This window comes from Ammospiza nelsoni, chromosome 2 (genome assembly GCF_027579445.1).
Source record: "Ammospiza nelsoni isolate bAmmNel1 chromosome 2, bAmmNel1.pri, whole genome shotgun sequence".
Lineage (NCBI taxonomy): Eukaryota > Metazoa > Chordata > Aves > Passeriformes > Passerellidae > Ammospiza > Ammospiza nelsoni.
In genome coordinates, this window is record NC_080634.1 from 10,462,161 (window position 1) to 10,484,174 (window position 22,014).

A 22,014-nucleotide genomic window follows, 5' to 3' on the forward strand; every position below is an offset into this window, starting at 1 on the left:
GTGATGAAAGTGTGCACATGGATGTGCCATTGTCCTTCAGGGCAGGGAGGTTTCAGCTAACTTAGGGTGGGTGATTTTTGGGGGAATGAAAAGCAATGAGTCATTACAGCATCCAGACTATGAAGGGTCAGTGGCATCACTAAGCACTACAAATAAACCACAGAATAAGAGAATGGTTTGGGCTGGAAGGGATCTTAAAGATCACCTCATTCCCACACTCTGTCACTGGCAGGGACAACTTGCACTGGACTAGGTTGCTCAGAGCCCCATCCAGCCTGGCCTTCAACACTCCCAGGGATGGGGCAGCCACAGCTTCTCTTGGCAACCTCTGCCAGGACTTCACCAACCTCACAGTAAAGAATTTTTTTCTAATACCTAATCCAAACCTATTCCCTTTCATTTTGAATCCATTCCTTCTTGTCCTGTCACTACATGCCCTCATAAAAACTCTCTCCAACTTTCTAGGTCTACAACCAAAGAATATTTAGGATTTATTTCAAGCTTATCTCTTGTGGATGTTCATAGACAGCACATACATTTGTACCTTATATTGAATATTATTTCTAATATTGCCCTTACTGAGAGCACTGAGAGTCAGAGCCACAGTATGAGTATTGCAGTGTTTGTGTCCAACCTGGCTGCCAAAACCCACGTTCTACAGAGCTCCAGCCTTCACCTGCAGTGTGCTGGCTTCCAGCACTTATTCCCTTTAGACTGCTGTCAGCCTGCCTTTTTATTCTACAAAGAACATTACTCCTCATCACAGCACTCTGCCTTACCTTTACAAAGATCCTTATCTAGTTGTGGTTGTATACAACAGCATTAAGCCACAAAATTTTCACAGGAATAGAACAGTACCATCATTTAGGAAATAAAGAAGATGGGAGAAAAAAAATCTGCAGTGATTCTCTCAGCATTTACAAACAGTTAAAATGTTCAAGTTTTAGTACACAGTGAGTGCCTTAAGTCTAATCTGTGAACTTCATAAGTCTACAGCTATTCAGTGTCAGAAATATCTTGCGTGAATTCTCAGCATGCTGTTGAGAGATTAATTACAGTCATTAGCTTGACTATGATTTTTAATTACATACATCCTTAATATAATTAAGTTTACACTCATATCCATCTAATCAACACTGATTTACTGGAAAAATGGTGATTTCTGAATTCAGATTGAAATAAATGTCGACAGAATTCCATCTACACCCAACTTTTTCTTTTGGGGTCATCCAGTTCAGGTATGTGAGCAGAGGAACTTGTTTTTCTACTTAATTGCTGCTGGGGATATGGACATCTGGTATCTTGAAAAACTGCCTTTCAGATAAGATTGAGAACAAAATGGAAAAGAAACAATAAAGATTGTGCTGTACTCCTGAAAATAAACCCAACAAACATCAAGTGAAAGGATAATCCTGTCCACCCCCACAAGCCCTAGGGGACAGTGACACTCGTGCCTTGAAGCGTTGCAAATTGTTGCTATGTAGATACTGTCAATTTAAAATATACATGGCCTTACAAATTATAAAGAAACCCCTGCAGTAAAAAAATGCAAACAAAAGGTATTTTATAATGCTCCAAAGGCTCAGTAATTTTCTAGTAGTTACCATTCAAGAGTCTGAGGCTTAGTTTCAGTGCATTGGTAGTAAAGGAGTACATTAAAATTAAAACACTTGCAGTCCTCATCTATGCCTTTATCATGGGTTTACTCAAAATTGTGTTTCCACACAAATAGTTGTGCCATGTTAGATATGCTGCACATGGTTTTTATAAGTGTAGTATTTGAACTGTCTTCTGTTATAATGGCCTGTTAATATTGTCCAGGAGAAAAAAAATGCATCAGAGTTATGTATGGACACAGTAACCTTTAAAATGTTCAGGAACCTAATATTGACAGACCCTTCAATACCTGCTGACATCTAAGCTTGAGCCCATGAAATCCTAACAGCAAAAGATTTGCAACATTCAAGGTCCAAGCAAAACCTCTTTACGTTATTTGGTGACTCTGAAATCTGGAACAGTGGAACTTTGAAAATATTTCCTGTTTATAAGAGAAACAAATTGTTGTTGCTGAAAAAGAGCCAATCTTCTTTCGTTTTGTTTTAATTTCATGGTCCTACTCCCATAACTAAAAAGATTTAGCAGCATTTTACAGATAAATCCTCTGAGGTCAAATCCTGTCCACCAAAATAAGATGGTATAGTTGTTGAATGGTTGTTCCTAGTACATAAAAATTCAGGGTTTATTACCAGTTAAGTGCTTAGGAAGCACAATAATAATCCTGAAAATACTTGTGTTTAAAGATATAATGATCTATATAAAAGAATATATCCGGAAACATTAGTTTAAATTATCTAAGAAAATCTTGTTTTAAAGAGGACCCCAAGCTACTCAGAAGAAACTGAGAAGGAGATACACCCTTGCCAACACATTTTTCCATACATTCCGGGGAAGACAAAGCAGTTCCCCATTCTGCAGGCAAGTCTTCTGATGAAAAGGATTCCTCGCCATGTCTGCTGGTGGAAAACTGGCCCCAGGTTTTCTTCAAATCAATCTAACGACCCCCTAGACCAGGGCATGAAGGTGCCCTTTATACCCTCAAGGGACAGTCCTCTCTACATCAAAAGCCAGGAAATTGTTACAGAATGCAGACTGCCTAACATATTTAAGCTAAATGAAATGAAATTGGTCCGTTTTTTATCACTGAAACAGTGACTGGAATATTTTTAGCTGTAGCGGGATTCTATACTAATAACCAATTATTTTTCTAGCAAGAGATAACAACCCATCTTTGGGCAGATCTTTGGATTTTCTATCCAAATAACTCTTTAGAAAATGTCTTCTGCTAATTGTCTTCTGTAACATGTTTCAACTTTCTGGACTTAATGAAATCATTAATGTTAGGTTAATGCAAGAGGGCATGACTCTGTGTGGAAGAATACACTCGATTTTATAAGGATGATCTGATTTAGATATTTTAATGAGTGTTTTGGGCAGTTCTCCTGACTATTCAAATATGAAAATGTTTTGTGTTCACTCTCTAAAGCCTACCATGTACCAGTGTACAACAGACACCAGTAACACATTCTTGTTTATTGTGCCTTTAGATATTAGACATATTGAAATTATGTAAAATCAATAATATAGATATACTTCAAAAGGAGCACATTGAAAAAATTCTCAGTGGTGATTGTTTTGACTTTGCAAAACCACATTTATCAAGTAACAGTAGTACAAGTTCCCTTCCAAAAGAAAGTCCATGTAAATATATGTCATAATTCACTGATTTTTATCTCTCCACATTATATCCCTAAATTGAAAATATGTCAATGCAATCTGAAGAGCTTTCATAGAAAAGCTATGTACTTTAACATGATCTGATTTTTTTTTTAATTGTGTCAGAAAAACTACTCTAAGTTACTCATTAATACCTTGTTAAATATTTCCAGGTATAGTTTTCTCTTGGTTTTCAGAGTTATACTGATATATCATAGCATCATTGAAAGTGGAAGCAGAATGTGGAAGCCCATATATTTCCACCTTACACAACAGTGAAAATGTCTTGCATCAGAAACAAAGTTATAGCCCTTAACTAGCTCAGAGGTTTGTAACTCTCACTATTATCAAGACAGCAAAATGCAGACACATGTAGACACCCTCACTTGGATGAGGACAACTTTGCACTTGCTCTCTACCTTAAAATAATAAAAAAAGAAATCTGAAAAAATTATACATTATGATCATCCCTGAACCATTAAAATAGATTATACCAAAAACTATTGCCATCCAAACTTAAAATTATTTCTGTCAATACTATATAGACCATTTAGGAAATTCCTTTTTTTTCACACAGCAACTATTCAAAGAACACATTTAATATCTCTATAGCCTTCCATCTGCTCCATAAATCTGGTCCTTCATCTTCCTTGGCTGTACTAGTGGTAAACTGATAGTCTGATCACTGTCCATCTCATGTTTCTCTTCTATCTAGTTGCTCCATGTCAAGTTGTCATTTTCCAATTCATGCTCTTCCTTCTCAGCACATGAACTTAATCACTTTATTACCATTATGGTTACTTACATAACACTCACTAGTGTGACATTCTATTGACAAGGAAGTAAGGATTAAATTTTAAATACTGACAACCCCAGTGGATGGAATATAAATGAAAATGAGAGAAGCATGTGAATCTCATGAAGGTCTTTTCTTTGATCTCAGTGTTCTTTATCACCTTCCTTGAGGGTTTTTTCCATATAAATGAAATGTGGTCAGAGGAGGAAGAACAAAACACTGATACTATTTCATGCCTGCCACTGCATGCTGTGCAAGCATATGAAAAACACTACAATGTGTTTGGACCACCAGATGTATTTTAGAAGAGTTGCTCATTGCTTCGTCAAGTTCCCATTCCAGCTGCGCACCGAGGGAAATCAGGGGTGGCAGTTTGGAATGGCTACTTGGAGTCACCTCCACAAAAATGACCCCTGGAAATTTATCAGCAGTACTTGTTTCCCACAAGAAAGTCTGTCCCTGCACTCTGCGGAATTATTTCTTGCCATTGTCATGAGCATTTTCACCTGCCTCCATATAAACAATGGCCATGGATGAATGTGCTCTCCAGCCAAATGGCAGAAGGGAACTAACAGGGATTTCAGAGCCTGGTTTGGAAAACCTCTTTGGAAGGGTAGATGGAATTAATGATGTACTTATAAACATATGCATGTGCATGTGTGTATGCAGATGTGTAAACACATGAGTACATACTAAATATTTTTTTATTTACAGAATATAAATTATTTAGATTGCGTTGTATGGGAAATGGATATCCAAAAGCTGTTCCAAGTCCAGCCAACAGTTATTTTAAAAGGCCATGACACAGAATCAGCCAACCATATCCTCTGTAAATTGTTTATGTGCCTTTAGTAAACACAAAGCCATTTCTATGTGTGTGTTTACATGCAGAATATATACACGCATATAAATATATAATGCAACTTCAAGTACAAATGTATACAGTACTGTGATGATGCTAAGGGTTTATCAGTTGCACCTATCTGCACTTCTCTGCCTAACTTTTTATGAGGTATATATTGATTATTGAGCTTTACCACAGCTAGTATAAATAGCTATGGCAACCAGCCAGTTTGAAAGGGCTTTTCTGTTATATATTATTGGACCAACAACTCTTTCTGCACTTTGTATTAATAACTGCAAATAACAATTCCCCTATGTGCAAATGCTGTACCTCTGGCAGCCTGGTGTGGGAATGACAGGCAGAAAGAATGAGTCTGGAGCTGGAAAAGGCAGGAGCAGGCATGAGTAGCAGGATGACTGATGGCAGGTGGATGGGCATGCAGCTTTAATGTGGAAAAGAAGCAGGGAGGGGTATGCAGGGGAGAGAAGACCTTGCAAGATGGTCACAGTCCCAGGACACTTCTTAGCTGCCTTTACTAGCAGCTTTTCTCAAGTATAGACTTCTAGTCTAGCCAGCCCCAAAAACAGATCCATATTCTTACTAGTCTGGTGTGTGTGCCAACCACTCCTTGGTCTGCAACCATTCTGGGCATAAGCCACAACACATTCCTATAGTACTTTAAAATAAAGACCACTTTTTCAGTCCATGTTGTTTGACAATATTCTTGCTATATTTACCTGGAAATGGACATTAAAACTAAGAGGCTGAAAATGCCAGTCTAACCACTGTGCCTTAATGCAATTTCCCTCCCAGTCCCTTTGTGAAATGCAGCTGGTGTAAAGAAATGAAATTCACTGACACAGAGGGAGTCATTCCTCACTCAGCTTCCACTGAATCTTTGCCTCTAATTAAGCATACCTGTCAGTGATCTCGAGGAAATCTCCACAAGTCATCAGTCAAATCTGATTCTCAGTGATAAACAAGAAAATTATGCCACTGAGATTTAAATCCACAACAAAAGCTGCTCTGTAGCTGACTGATATTTCCCTGTGAGCCCATTCCTGCTTGGGCCTCTCAGCTCCCCTTGCACTCACAGATCACTCAGGCACTTGTGAAACCTCCATTTGACTGCCCCAGGTGATTGCTCACATCCTGCAATTATTCCTGCAGATGTCACTTTTCTGTAGGGGAATTACTGTCCCTCTCTGCATTTCTTTATTCAAGTGCAAGTTCAGCACTCTGATGAAGAGACCTCATGTGAGCCATATGCCAGTTACCTATCTTGCTGTTGCATTTTTTAATTTCATATGAGTGCTCAGGAAATCATTTCACATGAAGTCATGACATTTACTACCAAATGTGGGGCCAGTGACTTAGAGGATGCAGGAACACATTTTTAGTTGAGAACAAAACAGTTTGCTTTGTGTAGCTTTCCCAGGCTACACAATATGAGAAATTTGAATCAGGGGATTAAGAGCAAGGCTTGGGAGTTCCACAAAACACCATGAATATTTCTCATTATCATTCCAAGATGAAGAAATCTGTCTGGGAGTTTCTAGAAGAGAAGGCCCATGGGGTTTGTTTTTCAGATACACTGATGGTGCTTTAGGAAGGACAGATTGTCAGCTGACTTCCAGGGAGCACAGGGGCACTGGTTGTGCCTCGTGCATTTGTGGCCAGGTAAAGATAAGCCAAGCTTATATTTAAACCCTAAACACACCATCTGAACAGCCAGTGGAATTTTTGGTCATCTAGAGGCAGCAGAACAACAGAGGATGCTCAGAAAAGACCTTGGCAAATGAGAAAAAGCCAAACTCTCCATCATCACTCCAAGGAAAGGACACAATGAGAGAGCATGAAAAGAGGAAATGTATGGAAAGAAAAAAGCCAGAAAGAACAGCTGTATTTTTCCAAGGTTTCTCCAAAAAGAAAGTTGATATTTGTACATGGCAGAAAATGAAACACCACTTCCTAGAGTGGGCAAAATGCCACATTAACAGATGGCAGAAGTGCAGGCATGCAAGAGAACAAGACTATGAATTGATGCATGGGCATGTTTTCCTGTCCAGGAATGTTGAAACAGCAGCTCTTTGAGAACTATTTCAACTCCTAATTTTACAGAACCCTGTCATTATCAGCCTAGCTTCAAGCTTGCTTCAAATGGATATAGATGTTATTTCTTGAAAGACATTTTTGCTTTCAGTTATTTTGATAACCACTCAAACATTTCACATACTATTGCTTATTTGAATGAAAGAGAAGTGGTTTGTTGTTACATGAATATTTTTGATTTTTATCACTTTAAAGTATCTGTGCCTAAACACCTCACATTAGGTTTTTACTTGTATACAGGGCTATTTGACATGTGTATCAATGAGTTTGCACTGATTTTTAAGGCATTTTGGAGCTCAGCATTATTTAAAACCATCATGTTCGTTCTTTCTTTCTTCCTTTCTTTCTTTCTCCCTACCTACCTACCACTGTATACTCTTGAAAACGTAAGGGGAAAAATCAAGAGATGACTTGCAGAACTGGTCCAGGGGTCATTTTTTCTCCCCAGAGTTTTCTTACATTTCCTGGCCTAGCTGCTTCCAGCTGGCAGGCTCTGTGTGACCAGGACTGGCATGTGATCTTCAAACATGTGATGATAGGAAACAACCATCAATTTATGATGGCATTATTTGAGCCTAGGAAATTTAGGTTCCTGATACAGCTGCAATATCTCCTGCTAGTAATTTTTTTTTTCTTCCTCTTTGAGCTTTTTGAAGAGTCAACCAACCACTGATGTCCTTTAACTTCCTCTCCAGTGATACTGCCACCATGGCAGGTAAGATTATTGATCTCAAGCTGCTTTAAGATTTCCTCTGCAAAACTAATCTTCTTGCTCACTTTGCAACAGGTCTTTCATCACTGTGCTACAGCCACATTAATAATGAATGAATCCATTATGATCAATGGCTCGACAATGAATATCAAATGACTTCTGCATTATTAAGATCATTACAGGACACTAGAGGTAACTGTTCAGTGCCATTCACAGCAGTTTAGCTGTATGATCTCTTTCTCTTTTAATAGGATTTCTATGACTAAAAGACCCCACGTCACACTGAATATTTAACCTGAGGTTCAGTGATTTTACACTTTCTACAATAAAACATCATGAATCAATAGGGCAGTAATATGCATCAGTGTCTCTTTGAGCAATTTTATATAATCTTGCTGTGTACACAGTGCCCATCAGCACCATCAAAAGGTGTTCACTGAAGGTCTGCAGCATGGATATTAATTGTACCAAATCTAATCAAAAACTACCAAGTGAACAGAACCTCTCCAGTGTTATCTTTAAAAAGCTGTTCCTTTAAACAATGTTTTTGTTTATTTTCACCCACTTTCCCAGTAAATAATGCGACTGATTAAGAAATGAACACAGAACATTAATCATAGTGCTTAACAAGGTATTTCCTAAAGGTCACCCCATTTTGAAAGACGAAGCTTTCCCATATCCTGCCCGTGATTAATGGTCCATTTCCCGTCCCTCCCGTGCACCCTTGGATCCCCATGCTGCAATTCTCCCTTGCTCCTGGCTCTCGTGTGAGTGGCACTCCTGTCAAAGTGACATGAGGAATGACTGCCTAACCTTTGCTGACATTCAGCAGTTCCCAGTCTTTCAGTTTTCACTCGGCACCGCTCTCCAAGAAGTCCACTTAAGGTTTACAGTTTCCCAGGCAGAATTTGCAGTGACAACAAGAGAAATGATTGCTCTAGATTACATTGCCAACAGAGCTCTGACAAATGTTGCACAGCTAAAAGATCTTGCCCAAGATAAATAGGTATCAGTGAATACTGTGGCTAGTTCTCACTCATGCAATCTCAATTCTAAATCTGCGCTCAAGAAACAGCTTTGGTAACAGGACAGCAAGGGAATATATTGAGGGGAGAAGGATTTGATGGGGAAGCATGATAGAAGGATTGACGATAGCAAGGCTGAAAACAACCTGGTGTCTAGAATTGAGTCCCAACTGTTGTGGTTTAAATGCTGTTTCTGAACAGACTCCTGGAGAATGGTGCTACTGAAGCCCAGACACCTGGATCTCCACCTGCCCATGCATCTGCAATTAATTCCTGAAATAGGTACACTGAAAAAGAGGAGCAGTTTTCTTTCATTGTTACTGGGTTTGAGGAGGAGATAAAGACAAAAATACCACCCCTCAAATTTACATTGTTTTACATCTCATTATGAACTACTAATATTTTGCAAATCACAAAGTCCACAAAGAGAAATCTCAATGGCTGAGTCAGGTGAGTTCCTAGGTCTCCACACCAGATAGCAGCTCACAGGAAACTACCAGAGAGAAAGAGATACATCTTTGTTTCTCCAGGAAACAACCCACTCATTCTCATGGGAAATACTGTGTTTTTTTCCCAGACCCAGGTGAACATTCTTGTAAGGAAGAGAAATGCTGGAAATTACTGTGATTCTTTCCAACCATACAGAAAGATATGGCAGACCCAAAATGCAACCCATAATAATCTTGTGCTCATAATAGTGTTTACTTACATGGAATAGAGCTCTTTGGATGCAAATTAACTAATTGACTAAAGTAGAGATGAGGCCATTAGCAATAATTTGTTCATCAACCTTTGATACTGAATAGGGGTCAGGCAGGATAAGTTCCCTGTCTTCCTATTTTCAAAGAAAGACACATTTCTTCCAAACCCCAATCATCTGTCACTGCATTTATATGCTGAAAAACATAAGCACAATTAATAGATTTTTGTTTTCTGCAGTTGTTCTAAAAATTCTAGCAGTTTTTGAGGAGAAAAAGCAACCAAATGTACCAAAAACCTCTAGACAATTACTGTGATTTGTGTCTGGGCACATGATAGTTTCTGGCTGACAAAACACCTCACTGGTGCACAGCAAACATCTTAATGAGTTCGAGAGCAGTGACTTAAGAGAGTAGAAAAAATGGAGAATTATCTGGATTTTCTTTTTTTTAATGTTGAGAAGTACTCCTGTAGACAATACTTTTTTCACTGATTTTTTTTTTCTTTTTTTTCTAAATGAAATATTGCATGCCAGGGCACCTCTCTGAGAGCTTGGCAGACTTTAGCTGAACTTGCCTTTGGTGCAAAGATATCACACCGAGAATGTGCGTCTGGGGTTAGGGATATATTAGGGAGTGACAGTTTAGTGCACCTGCAATCTCAGCCACATAATTTATTTAGCAATGTAGAGAAGGAGAATCAAGATCTCTACTTCATACAAGGTTTTAATAGAGAATAATTCAGAAAAGTTAGCCACCATTGCTACCATGTGTGAAGGCCCTAATCTGTAGTCACCTAAAGTGACACCAGAGGTTGAATCTTGCAATCTATCTGCATTTTAACCCTTCCCCCAAAGTTAAAGTTTATTCCACAAAGGAGGTGATCATGACATTTATTCTTAAAAAATACCCACTAGGGAATTGGCCATGACTTATATAAAGAGGATTTAGACAAACACACAAGTGTTTCCCATTTCTCATTTCTACACAGTAGAATACTTTGAATACTGAATACTTTGGAGCACTCAGATGTTGCAAGTGCTCAGCATTATTAGTGCCATACATGTCTTCAGAGATGAAAAGTTACAATAAACAATGTCCAAAAGGACAATACAGAAGCTTATGCTGCTAATATTTCACAGTGGGATACTACAAAACCATGTAGGTACTGCTGAGATTACAACATGGAGTAGGAGCAATTTATTTTCCAATATAATTGGTCACATTCAGAATATTTGTGAATAAAAATTAATCCTAATTGAAATTATGTGTTAAAAGCAACCAAAAAAACAAGTCTCCTAAACATAAAATATCCATTTTGGACATTATTTTTCTCAAGATAATTTCTATATTCTCAAAATTTAGTTCCACTAAAAAACTTCAAGGTTTAAGCACATAGGATTACGACTTGGAATCAGGGCTCAGGAAAAACATAATCAACAACATCAATGTTTATAAATTGAATGTTCTAAAAATTTCCTAAACAAAGACATTTTCAAAAGACAATAGAACTTCCTATATGAACATTGCAAACGCATTCCAGAAAGTGCAAAATTAACTGTGAGGAACAAAATTTTTATTTCATAGCATTGAAGAAGTAAAAAATGGGAAAATTTTGAATATACAATTATTAAAGTGTGTGTGCATTTGCTGTAACAGACAGGATACTTTTGCTGTCTATACATGGCCAGTTTAATTTCTTTCTGAATTTTTGCCACCAAAAGCAAAAGGTATTTTTAGTAAATTTGTTCTAGCATATTAAGAAAAATATCTTTATATTCTAAATAAAGATTTCATGGATCAGCTCTTGCATGCTGTTTATATGCAAGTTTCCTACATTTTGCATTGCTGAATAATTGAGAACATTAGCTCCCAAACCATGAAAAATTCATTTTATCATGATGTATTATTAATCAATTTAATTTACAGTGATCTGAAGAGTCCCACTTTCCATTATGGTGCTTGAAGATACATTTAGACAGTAGCTTGGTCTCTATTATACCACTCTGTCACTCTTTTTCATCTGATAAACTTCTCAAAGTGGGTCATACTCCACAAGCATAATAATGGATAAAATGGATAAAAGAGAACAAGTTGACATAATTTATTTGGACTTCCAAATCCTTTTGAAAAAAGTATCACATAGAAAACCACTGAAAATTTAAGTGGCTGGAGAACAGAGCAAATTATTTGAAATTATCAAAAGCTGCTTAGCAAACAGAAAGGAAAATATTCCATTTAAAAATTGTTTAGTATATAAAGATACTTTACTATTACCATTTAGAGGAAACACTCTTTTACTATTTAAAGCTATTTTTATTTTCACCACATAAACATATTCTTATATTTCACCAAGTTTCAGCTAGTCTTTTAATGTTTACTATAATTTTATTATAAGATAATCACACAAATGAATTTGGAAAAAAAGCTCTTACTCTTGCTCTTGTTTATAATTTATTTGTCTAGCATTAAACGAATGCCTTCATTCACTACAGCTTCGTGGACATTTCTCTTCAATTTAAAGTAAATTAAAAAGAGAAGTATTAATGACATGCAAACTCTCATGATTTGGATTTGTTCTTTGATATTTTGTGAAAAGTCACTGGCAATTGAAGTCTCCGCTTATGTGTCAGATGACAATTATATCATCTGGCCATAAATATAAATAATTAACATGCCAGCTAATAATTGAGAACTGCTGACGAACAGTAGAAACATTTAGAGAAACGGCAAAGATTTATCAAGAAGGAAAATTATTGGAAACATCTGCTAAACCTCAAATGCTAAAAAGATCGCACAGGGAAAACAATCTGTATTTAAAGATAGAAGCCTGAAACCCTCATTCACCTTAGAGTTTAACGTAGCTGGGAAGGAAATTGAAGTGTCTTTCAGTTGGTAAGCACAAGGACAGGGTCTGCTAAACGTGAATTTGGAAAAGTTGCATGAAAATCCATGTTGTGAACCCCAGAGACAATAGTGCAGGATGCCACCAGCAGGTGAAGTTTCACTGGAGCAAGGCATGACCAAAGCATTCTCAGACAGAATATCTGAGAGCAGGCAATGATAATAGTCCAGGGCATGCATGAACTCTCCTACAAGGAACAAACAACCAAGCCAGGATAACTTTGCAAAGAAAGGACTTTATATCTAAAGTGTAGAGGCAAAATAAAAAAGGCATTTGTGAATAATAAATAGCAGGGAAAGAACATGGATCGCTGCTCTCCTGGATTTATGGCAGACAGATAATGCTTTTTCCTTTCTATAGGAGATTTTAATGTTGGAAACTCAGGACAACAAAAAAACCTGAACTAACTTGTGTAGACAAATAATATATTATATCCTGCTGCCCCTGGAAGTTAAAAGGGTGATATTAAAAAAAATTCACAGTGTTAAAATATTTGTACAAATAGGCTGGGAAAAAAGTCAGCAAAAAGCTGACAATTGGGCAAAATAACCACATGGATGAAATTAGGAAAAAATTTCAAATAGAAGTTTCTGGAAGGCTGCTCAGAAATGCTGACAGGCTGGAGGGGAGAGGGTGTGCCTGTGCCAGGGAGAAGCCCTGCTGCTCCTGGAGCTGGCACCACACTCAGGTGCCTGGGGAGCCTTCAGGGTCAGCTAGAAGCCTCCCCATTATGTGATCAGGGAGGGGGCAGCACTCTGAGAAGGTTTTATTTGAGAAAGAAGAGGGCTACAAGGCAGAAACCTACCCTTTAATGCAGCCCTCCCCCATTCAAAGATGGCTTCATCACAAATTTGTACCTCCTTAAAAAAAAAAAAAAATGCTGGCATCAAACATGCATCGTGTCACATCTCTCCTAACAGAAATAACTGCAGACCCTAAACTTTCTCTAGCTGCTTTTTTAAAAAAAGGAGAACAACATATGGCTAAAAAATATGTGTTATAGATGGGAAAGGGGGAGTAGGCTAAGCAACTTGTGAAAGCAAAATATCAGCACTCCCTGGCTATTCCAGGGGAAGCTCCCAAGGTTTATCCCCATTTTCAGGAATTCTGGGACCTCAGGCTCTGCAAGGGATGATCTCATGTAATCACAGAGAAATCAAACACACCAGCTAGTGCTTTCAGCCTCCCACTGCCTGAAGGGAGCCTATAAGGAAGCTGGAGAAGGATTTTTGGCAAGGGCATGCAAGGATAGGACAAGTGGTAAAGGCTTTAAACTGAAGGAGGGGAGGTTTATGTGCAATGTTAGAAAGACACTTCACCGTGAGGGTGGTGAAACACTGGAACAAGCTCCAGGAGAAGTGGTAGATGCAACATTCCTGGTAACATTCAAGGTCAAGCTGGACAGGGCTCTGAGCAGCCTGATCTAGCTGAAGATGTCCAAGCTCATTCCAGATGACCTTTGGACTAGGTGACCTTTGAAATTTTAAAACTCAAAGTATTCTATAATTCTGCAATTTTACTTCAGCCTTGCAATGAAATATCAAAGACTTATGATTATAAACCAAAACCAAATACAAATCAAATATACTTTCCAGGATGTGTACATTCATAGCACTGCATCCCCTCATGAAAGGAAATAGTTTGAAGGGCAGTTCCATGCAAGGCAGAATGGAAGTAATCTCATGGCCTGTTCTGGATCTTTGTGCACAGGTTTGTTCACCTTCTGTAACAATAAAGATTAAAATAAAATACTGCACTGGGTAAAAATATCGCAAGCTCATTGCCAAATTATTTGCACAAGCACCTCAGGTGTACAAGCCCATCTCTAAAAAGCATTACATGACACCCTGAAGTTGTTTGCAAAGGTACACCATTTCCCTGGATTAGATTAAACTGACACTTGTGTTGCTTCAAGCCACAATATTCATATCTATTGGAGGAAACTACCCATCTCTTCTTCTGTTGTCACTGTTTGGTAGAAATGTAACCAATAAAATAATGATTAGAAAGTTTACTCCTATAACAGCAAGGAAAATTATCTATTATTAATATACTGAAAAATCCCTGGCAAGACTTCCTCACTTTCACCAAAAAACCGTGATGTCTGATGATGTATATTAAGCCTCTGCTTCCAAGGATTCCCATAACTTATATGCTACCAAATTATGCAAAAAACTACTGGAGCATTTCAATTATACTCCTATAACTCCTACCACAACACACAAACACAGACATATACTATTTGGGAGATATAAAGCATCCCTTTCTCCAAAAGAAACCCATGAATTTAATTGCAAAAGCAGAAGACAAATTAATTCCTGATAATTTCCAGGAAACTGTTAGATTGTATCAATATATCAATTTCATATCCTTACTTCACTCTGCAGTGAAACAAGCATAATTTCTAATTCATTTCTGTATTTTATTTCCTATCACACATACACAATCAAGAATGGTTGTGATGATTGTTCATGACTACCCACAGATGACCTTTAAAACTTTTATGTCCAAAAATCTTTGCTAACACAATAGGATGAGGTGTATTTTCACCAGTACCATAGCATAACTAAAATTTAGTGGTGATTCTGGGGTTACAAGCTCAAAAAATACTGACATTACCTGGAACATTCCTTTTTTTACAATTCTGTTATATCTTTCCTGCTTGAAAACAAAACTGTTCAGTCCTTGTTGAAATCCTTCACTGTGAAAAAAGCCTGTGTTGAAGTTACATTGCTTAGCAAAGATGCCCCACCTTACCTGCTTTGTGAATCCTTTGGTTATTTAGAAAAAAAGAATGCCAAAATTGAGCTAAAGCTTGTCATGCCTGCCCCTTACCCTGGAAACACAAGCAGTAAGAACTATGATATGTACACCTAAAACCACAGAAATGTCTACAATTCCAAAGTTGTGATAGCTTGGTAAAGGATTCAGCCATTTTTACCTTCTCCACATCAAATGCTGCTATTAAACTCTACCATAAAAAATAGTATATAATAAAAAGGAATATAAAAATAGGCTGTAGTGGCAAAGAAAAACACCTGTGTCACACAGCACTTTTTTTTTGGAGACAGGACAGCAGCCTGCAATCAGTGCCCATGGCCACATTTATATTCCCCAAACACACTCTCCTAGCCACAGTCCTCTGGTCATCTGCCATGGAGGGATGGCACAAAGCAGCTCACACAGGGAGGGAGGGAGGGAGGGAGGGAGGGAGGAAGGAAGGAAGGGAGGGAGGAAGGAAGGAAGGAAGGAAGGAAGGAAGGAAGGAAGGAAGGAAGGAAGGAAGGAAGGAAGGAAGGAAGGAAGGAAGGAAGGAAGGAAGGAAGGAAGGAAGGAAGGAAGGAAGGAAGGAAGGAAGGAAGGAAGGAAGGAAGGAAGGAAGGAAGGAAGGAAGGAAGGAAGGAAGGAAGGAAGGAAGGAAGGAAGTGGCGGAAGGAAGGAAGTGGCGGAAGGAAGTGGCGGAAGGAAGGAAGTGGCGGAAGGAAGGAAGTGGCGGAAGGAAGTGGCGGAAGGAAGGAAGTGGCGGAAGGAAGGAAGTGGCGGAAGGAAGGAAGTGGCGGAAGGAAGGAAGTGGCGGAAGGAAGGAAGGAAATGGCGGAAGGAAGGAAGGAAATGGCGGAAGGAAGTGGCGGAAGTGGCGGAAGTGGCGGAAGTGGCGGAAGTGGCGGAAGTGGCGGAAGTGGCGGAAGTGGCGGAAGTGGCGGAAGGAAGGAAGGAAGGAAGGAAGGAAGGAAGGAAGGAAGGAAGGAAGGAAGGAAGGAAGGAAGGAAGGAAGGAAGGCCTGAACTGTGTCACTCCTACCATCACAGCCATGGAGAATCCCAGAATCACCAAGGTTTAGGAAGATCTATGAGAGCACAGAGTTCCACCTTTGACTGATCTCCACCTTGTCAACCAGACCACAGCACTGAGTTCTCCATCCAATTGTTTCTTCAACATCTCCAGGGATGGTGACTCCACCATTTCTCTAGAAAGTTCACTCCAATGCTAAACAGCCTTTTCTGTGAAAAAATTCCTCCCAATGTCCAGCCTGAACTCCCCTTTTGCAGCTTGAGCCTTTGTCCTCTTGTCCTGCTGACCCCACCAGGCTAAAACAGCCACTGTACATTGAAATCTATCAGGATGTTGTGGTGTGCTGTATTGTCCCATTTTGGCCTTCCAGGTCACTTTCCCAGGTGTGCCTATACTCTCTCCCTTCCCCCTTACCCCCATGCTGAGTGAATCCTGTCACTCAGACTTAACATTCCAGCAAGGCATCGTGTGGTTGGTCAAGTTCAAAGGATGCCACTCAGGCCCAGGGGTCATTGGCCTGTCTGGGTGTCATCTTCCCCTGGGACCCTGCCCCTCTCACCTGGTTGGTGGCTCACCTGTACCTCCCCTCCCCCTGTCCCTGAGCTTAAAAGGGTCATCAGAGCATGCGGTCGGGGTTCTGTTGGAGCAGGTCCTCACGTTCAGACCTCTGTAACCATGGAATAAACCTCTGGACATTAAACCTTCCAGCAGAATCCTCTCCTTTTTCTCTTCACCATCGCCTGAAGCTATTCCTCTTGAGGTAACGGGGTTCCAACAAGCCTGGACTTGTTCAGTGCCCAGCTGCAACCACCAGCAAGCCAAGGTATCTCTGGGGTGGTACACCGCAGTTGCTGCCTTTGGCCCAGCAGCGAGGGTCAGACTGGCCCAGGCACGATCCAACTGGTAATATTGGGAGCCTTTTTTTCCAATATCAGTTGATAAGGACCTGGAGCTAGCACATCTCATGTGCCACACAAGATTTGCCTACTGCAATTTCAGGGCTCCAGTATTTGCACCAGTTACCCAAGAGCTGTTTTATTTCCCTGCAAAGAAACATATGCCAGGTATAGAAGCTCCCTTCCCTTCGAAGTTCTGAGCCACCAGTATCACTTGCAGTGTTGTTTCCCACATTTCCACTTTCAGCAGGCAAATGTGAAAGTGGGGAATTCATTTTTTTTAAGATCACCCTTCCTCTCAGAAGGGAAATTTGCACGTGTCACATAACATATGTGAGCATGTTGTGTGCCACACACTTCACTGAATAGTGTTGGCATAGAGCATTTTTATGTAGTGCTTAATGTCATAGGAAACAACCCCAAATTATAATCCCCATGTCTGATAAAACCCACAAGGCTGCCATTAGCACTGGCTGCATTAGTAGTTGCAAACTGCCAGACAAAAGGTGAGTGCTCAAAGCACTACAAGCCCCCTCCCCTCATGAGAAATGTACCTGGTGCCAGTCACTCAGCAGAGATGCAGTGACTGAGAAAAGCCCCCAATAAAATATGCTTTCCATGTGCCACACCAACATCTATCATTGTCAGCTCTGTATGCTACACAGAGCTATATTTTTTATTCTTCAGCTTAAAAAAAAGCACAATGAATCCCAGGCTTTCAGTTTTACAGGATGAAACACCTTGAAAAATTATGTCACTAGCATGCTTCAAAATTTAAAAAAAATTAATAATGAGCTACAAATTGTAGGCTGGTATCAACCATCCTCTAGTCTTGAAAGTCACCTCACTGAGATTAGACATCTTTAGAGCTTATCATGGTTATAAGATAATATTTTCCAAATTCTGAGAAACTCACTATTCTCACTAATAAAACACTTTAAGAACATAGCAGGATGAAAATATTCATCCTTGACATTTTTATGTACCAAAAGCCAAGTGATTTAGGACACAATCTGAGCTATCAGCAGGTGATTCTATTTGAAATCAAACTGGAAGAGGAGATGCTATTATTTTATACACAAATCTGTGTTATGACACTTCCTCCCATCTTCACATCACTGTGTTTTGTTTTGTTTTCCTGTACAGAGGAAAACAAATGACTTCTGTGTCACTCCCAGTGCAGTTTTAGTTTTCTATTACCTTGCAGAACAATGGATAAAGGTCTCCCCAAAACAGGGAAGAAAAACAGAATACCTTCAGTGCAGCTATCCCTTTAAAGGCTGTGAATTGCTAGAATAATTGTTCAGGAAGCATGAACACATTTTATATCAAACTAAACTTCTTTCTCAAGCGTAAAAAAGGTTTTGCATAAAGGATTTAAGGAGACAAAGATTTCCTCTGCAATGGAATCGGCTTTAAAATATCTGCAGCAGAGAAGGAAAAAAACCTGGTGCATTTCAAAAGATGATTGCTGGGGATAAGGAAGAGCATCCTTCAAGTGTCTCCCAAACTAAGACTCTGCAGCTGAACACAGAGCAAAATGTTTACATTGGGAATGCTAGGAAGCACCCTGTGGATTACAGAATTGATGACTGAGCACCTCAAGACCTGTCATTCACTAAGCTGAGTAAGAGAAGAGTTTGGATTTGCTTTTTGTTTCCTCCAACCCACTGCATCTCTTGGTTTCTGGTCTCCCTGACTCTACAGTGCTCAGAAGAAAGTCGAGAAACCACAAAGGTGGAAGCCCTGTGTCACAACAGCTCTACAAGTTCCATCAACTTCCTCACTTCTTCCCTGTAGCAAAGACAAAATGAAGTACAATTGCTTTTCAATCTTTGAACAGAGTTGTTTAGTGTAGGATGAAAGAAAAATAAATGGTAAGCCAGACACTAGCCCAGTTAAGCTTTGCAAGAAGCAAGTATAAAACTAACTGAAATCACTGGGCTATAGATATTTTAAGTCAGTGGAGAAGAAAATGTAATACATAAACCACAGGGTTTGTAATTTATTAGAGAGAGCTCACCACTTCCAAGTGAGGTCTATATATAGAAATTTTTATTGGCCACAGTACATTTTACTTGCAGTCAACATTTTAATTGTTATGATGTTTAATATTTAGCCTGATGCAATAAGCTCAGTTTGGGGGATTTTTTTGAAAGCTTCTTTACAGATTTTAGCTGGAATACATTTTATGGATGCAATTGTAAGTAAAAGACTAATATTTTTCAGGGTGAGTCCATTTTTAATGCAATTTTATCTACTGCCTTGCACACACACACACTGACAAAGCTTTATGTATAAATGATGTGATCCTTCATCACCACCATTACAGTGAGTGACTGATGCAGTTTTAGCTGGGCAGAGATGTGGGAGGTTTGATGTAGAGCTATTGTTTCGTGCTCCTTCTTGTCTCTACCTCCACACTCCTGGCCAAGCTATTCTGGTTTCTCCTACAAAAGGAGAAATAGGTTTAGTGGAAGGATCACTGTCACAGACATCTTTTATGAAAAATCCTTTCCTTAGGATTTTTCCTCCTGAGAAGCCGAGAGGCCTCAGATACGAAATGTAAACATTGATTATCTGCTGCTGTGGAATGCAACAGGGGGATCTGTGATTGGTCTCATGTGGATGTTTCTAATTAATGGCCAATCACAGCTGGCTCGGACAGAGAGTTCAAGCCACAAGCCTTTGTTATCATTCCTTCTTTTTCTTTTCTTAGCTGGTCTTCTGAGAAAATCCTTTCTTCTATTCTTTTAATATATTTTTAATATGATATGTACCATAAAATAATAAATCAAGCCTTTTGAAACATGGAGTCAGATCCTCATCTCTTCCCTCATCCTAAGACCCCTGTGATCATGGGCACAGATCACAGACAAGGAAGGATCTATCTACATCTAAGGGAGAGAAGAGGGCCTGATGCAGAGCTGTGGAACAAGATATTGCCCTATGCAACATGGAAAAGCTATTGCCAGCACAGCCATCTGGCAGGCTCGAAAAAAATTCATACTCTGCCTCTTCCAAGTCCTCCCCAGTTGCAAATGGAGGTGCCTATGACTACCAGAGGCATAATGCAAGGACCAAAGCTCTGTGCATATCACCACTGAGAAATTAATTTATCTGTACCTCCTCAGGCTACCAGGATGCCCACTGGGAGGTTGTACATTTTCACTTCTTATGGAAAAGGTAACTGTAGTTCCGGGACTTTGACCTCAAAGTGATTTCTGTAGGTAATTCTTCTGCCCTCAGGTTTTCTTTAGAGACAGAGATTCATCTATGTAAAAGTTGAATTATAGGATAAAATCTATTTTCCAAAAAAAAAAAAAAAAAAAAAGAGAAAGAAGAAGAAAAGAGTAGAAAATTACCATTTTCTTCCAGATGATCTAAAGGCACTAATTTAAAAACCAACGTTCTCCCACCAGAAAATCTCTTCTGAAAAGGCACCGAGTCAAACTGCAAATGGCAGTTCTGAGCTGCTGAGGCCCTGACACATCTGCTACAGAGATCTCCCCACACAAACCCAGATCTCCACAGAATTTGCTGAAGCACATATTCAAATCTAGCTCAGCACTGCAGGCAGCTGAGCTTATTTGGGAACCCAGTTTGGGAGAGGCTGGCTGCTCATTCTGCAGCTCCTGCAGGGATGAACCAGTGTGTCTGCTCGTTTGCAGGGGGCAGCAAAGCAGGGGGATGAGATAACCAGAGATAACCAGGGCTGCTGCCCAGCCAGAATCCTCCCAAACACAGCTTTGGGGTCCTGTTCAAACACAAGTGGAAGGAAGAATACTAAAATGCTCAACACTTTTGTAAAGCCACATTTCACTTCACTTTCTCAACTTATAGTCAACATTTTCCAAAGACCTCTGAACAGAGCTGGATTCAAATTTCTATAATTAGGCATTGAATAACTCCCATGTACAATATAACCAACAGACCAAACTATCCCAACATACCAAAATTGAAGGTTTTTACTGGGTCCTCCCAATTGTGTGGAGATTTCCAATATACCATCAAAATAATCTAATTACTTCATTTTCTATAGCCACAATTTTTTTAAAGAAAACCTCTTTAAATTTGAATTGTACAGGTGTGATCAGTAAAAAGAACAGAAACTTCAAGATCCAATTTCCCATTGCTGTTTGAGGATAATACTTTTTCCTACCTAGTGGCATTCCATCTGCTCATCTAAATGTGCATTTCCACAATTAGTAAAACACAACAAAGTCTATGACACGCAACCAAAACATGCATCAGACTTCAAAACTGTCCCCCCCTCCATTTCTAATCAGGATGGTGAAGTAATTATGTGTATTTGTCAGCATTTCCTTATTAATGTATTAATTTCTGGCCTTCCTGAGTTAACACCCTCTCCACATGAAAGACAAAGGGAAGTTCTGAGTGCTGATTGTGACCCCAGTAAAATCCGTTCAAGGACATTAAAACAGACTTGGTCCAAATTCAAGCCTTCAAAAGCTGTGTCTTTCCACAGTGTCTGAAGAGAAGTTGGGGCATAATTTTATTTAGAAGAGTTTAGTCTTCCAGTCACATCATTTCTGTCACTATTAGATCCCCGACTATAACAGCATTAAATAGCTTGTTACCATGTTGTTTCCTTTCAATGCTTTGAAAAAATAAAGTCTGTCACCACGTATTCCTTCACTCCAAAAATCTATAGCATTAAAAGTAAAAACAAAAGCCTGATAAACACAGCACAGTAAAACAGAATCTTAAGATCATGAATAGTAAGTGACATTAGTAGTTCTACCTTAAAAAAAATGGCAATTTTATTGCTGAGAAATACTGTGCAGTCTTCTAAACTCGTCACTTTTAAGTTTTGAAACATTACAAAGGAATTAAACTGGATTAAGTTAAATCAATATTCTCCTAATAAGAATTCTTTGTAGTTCTAAATTTCTAAGCTTTACATATTTCAGTTAAATGTTAAATGGATATTTGACATT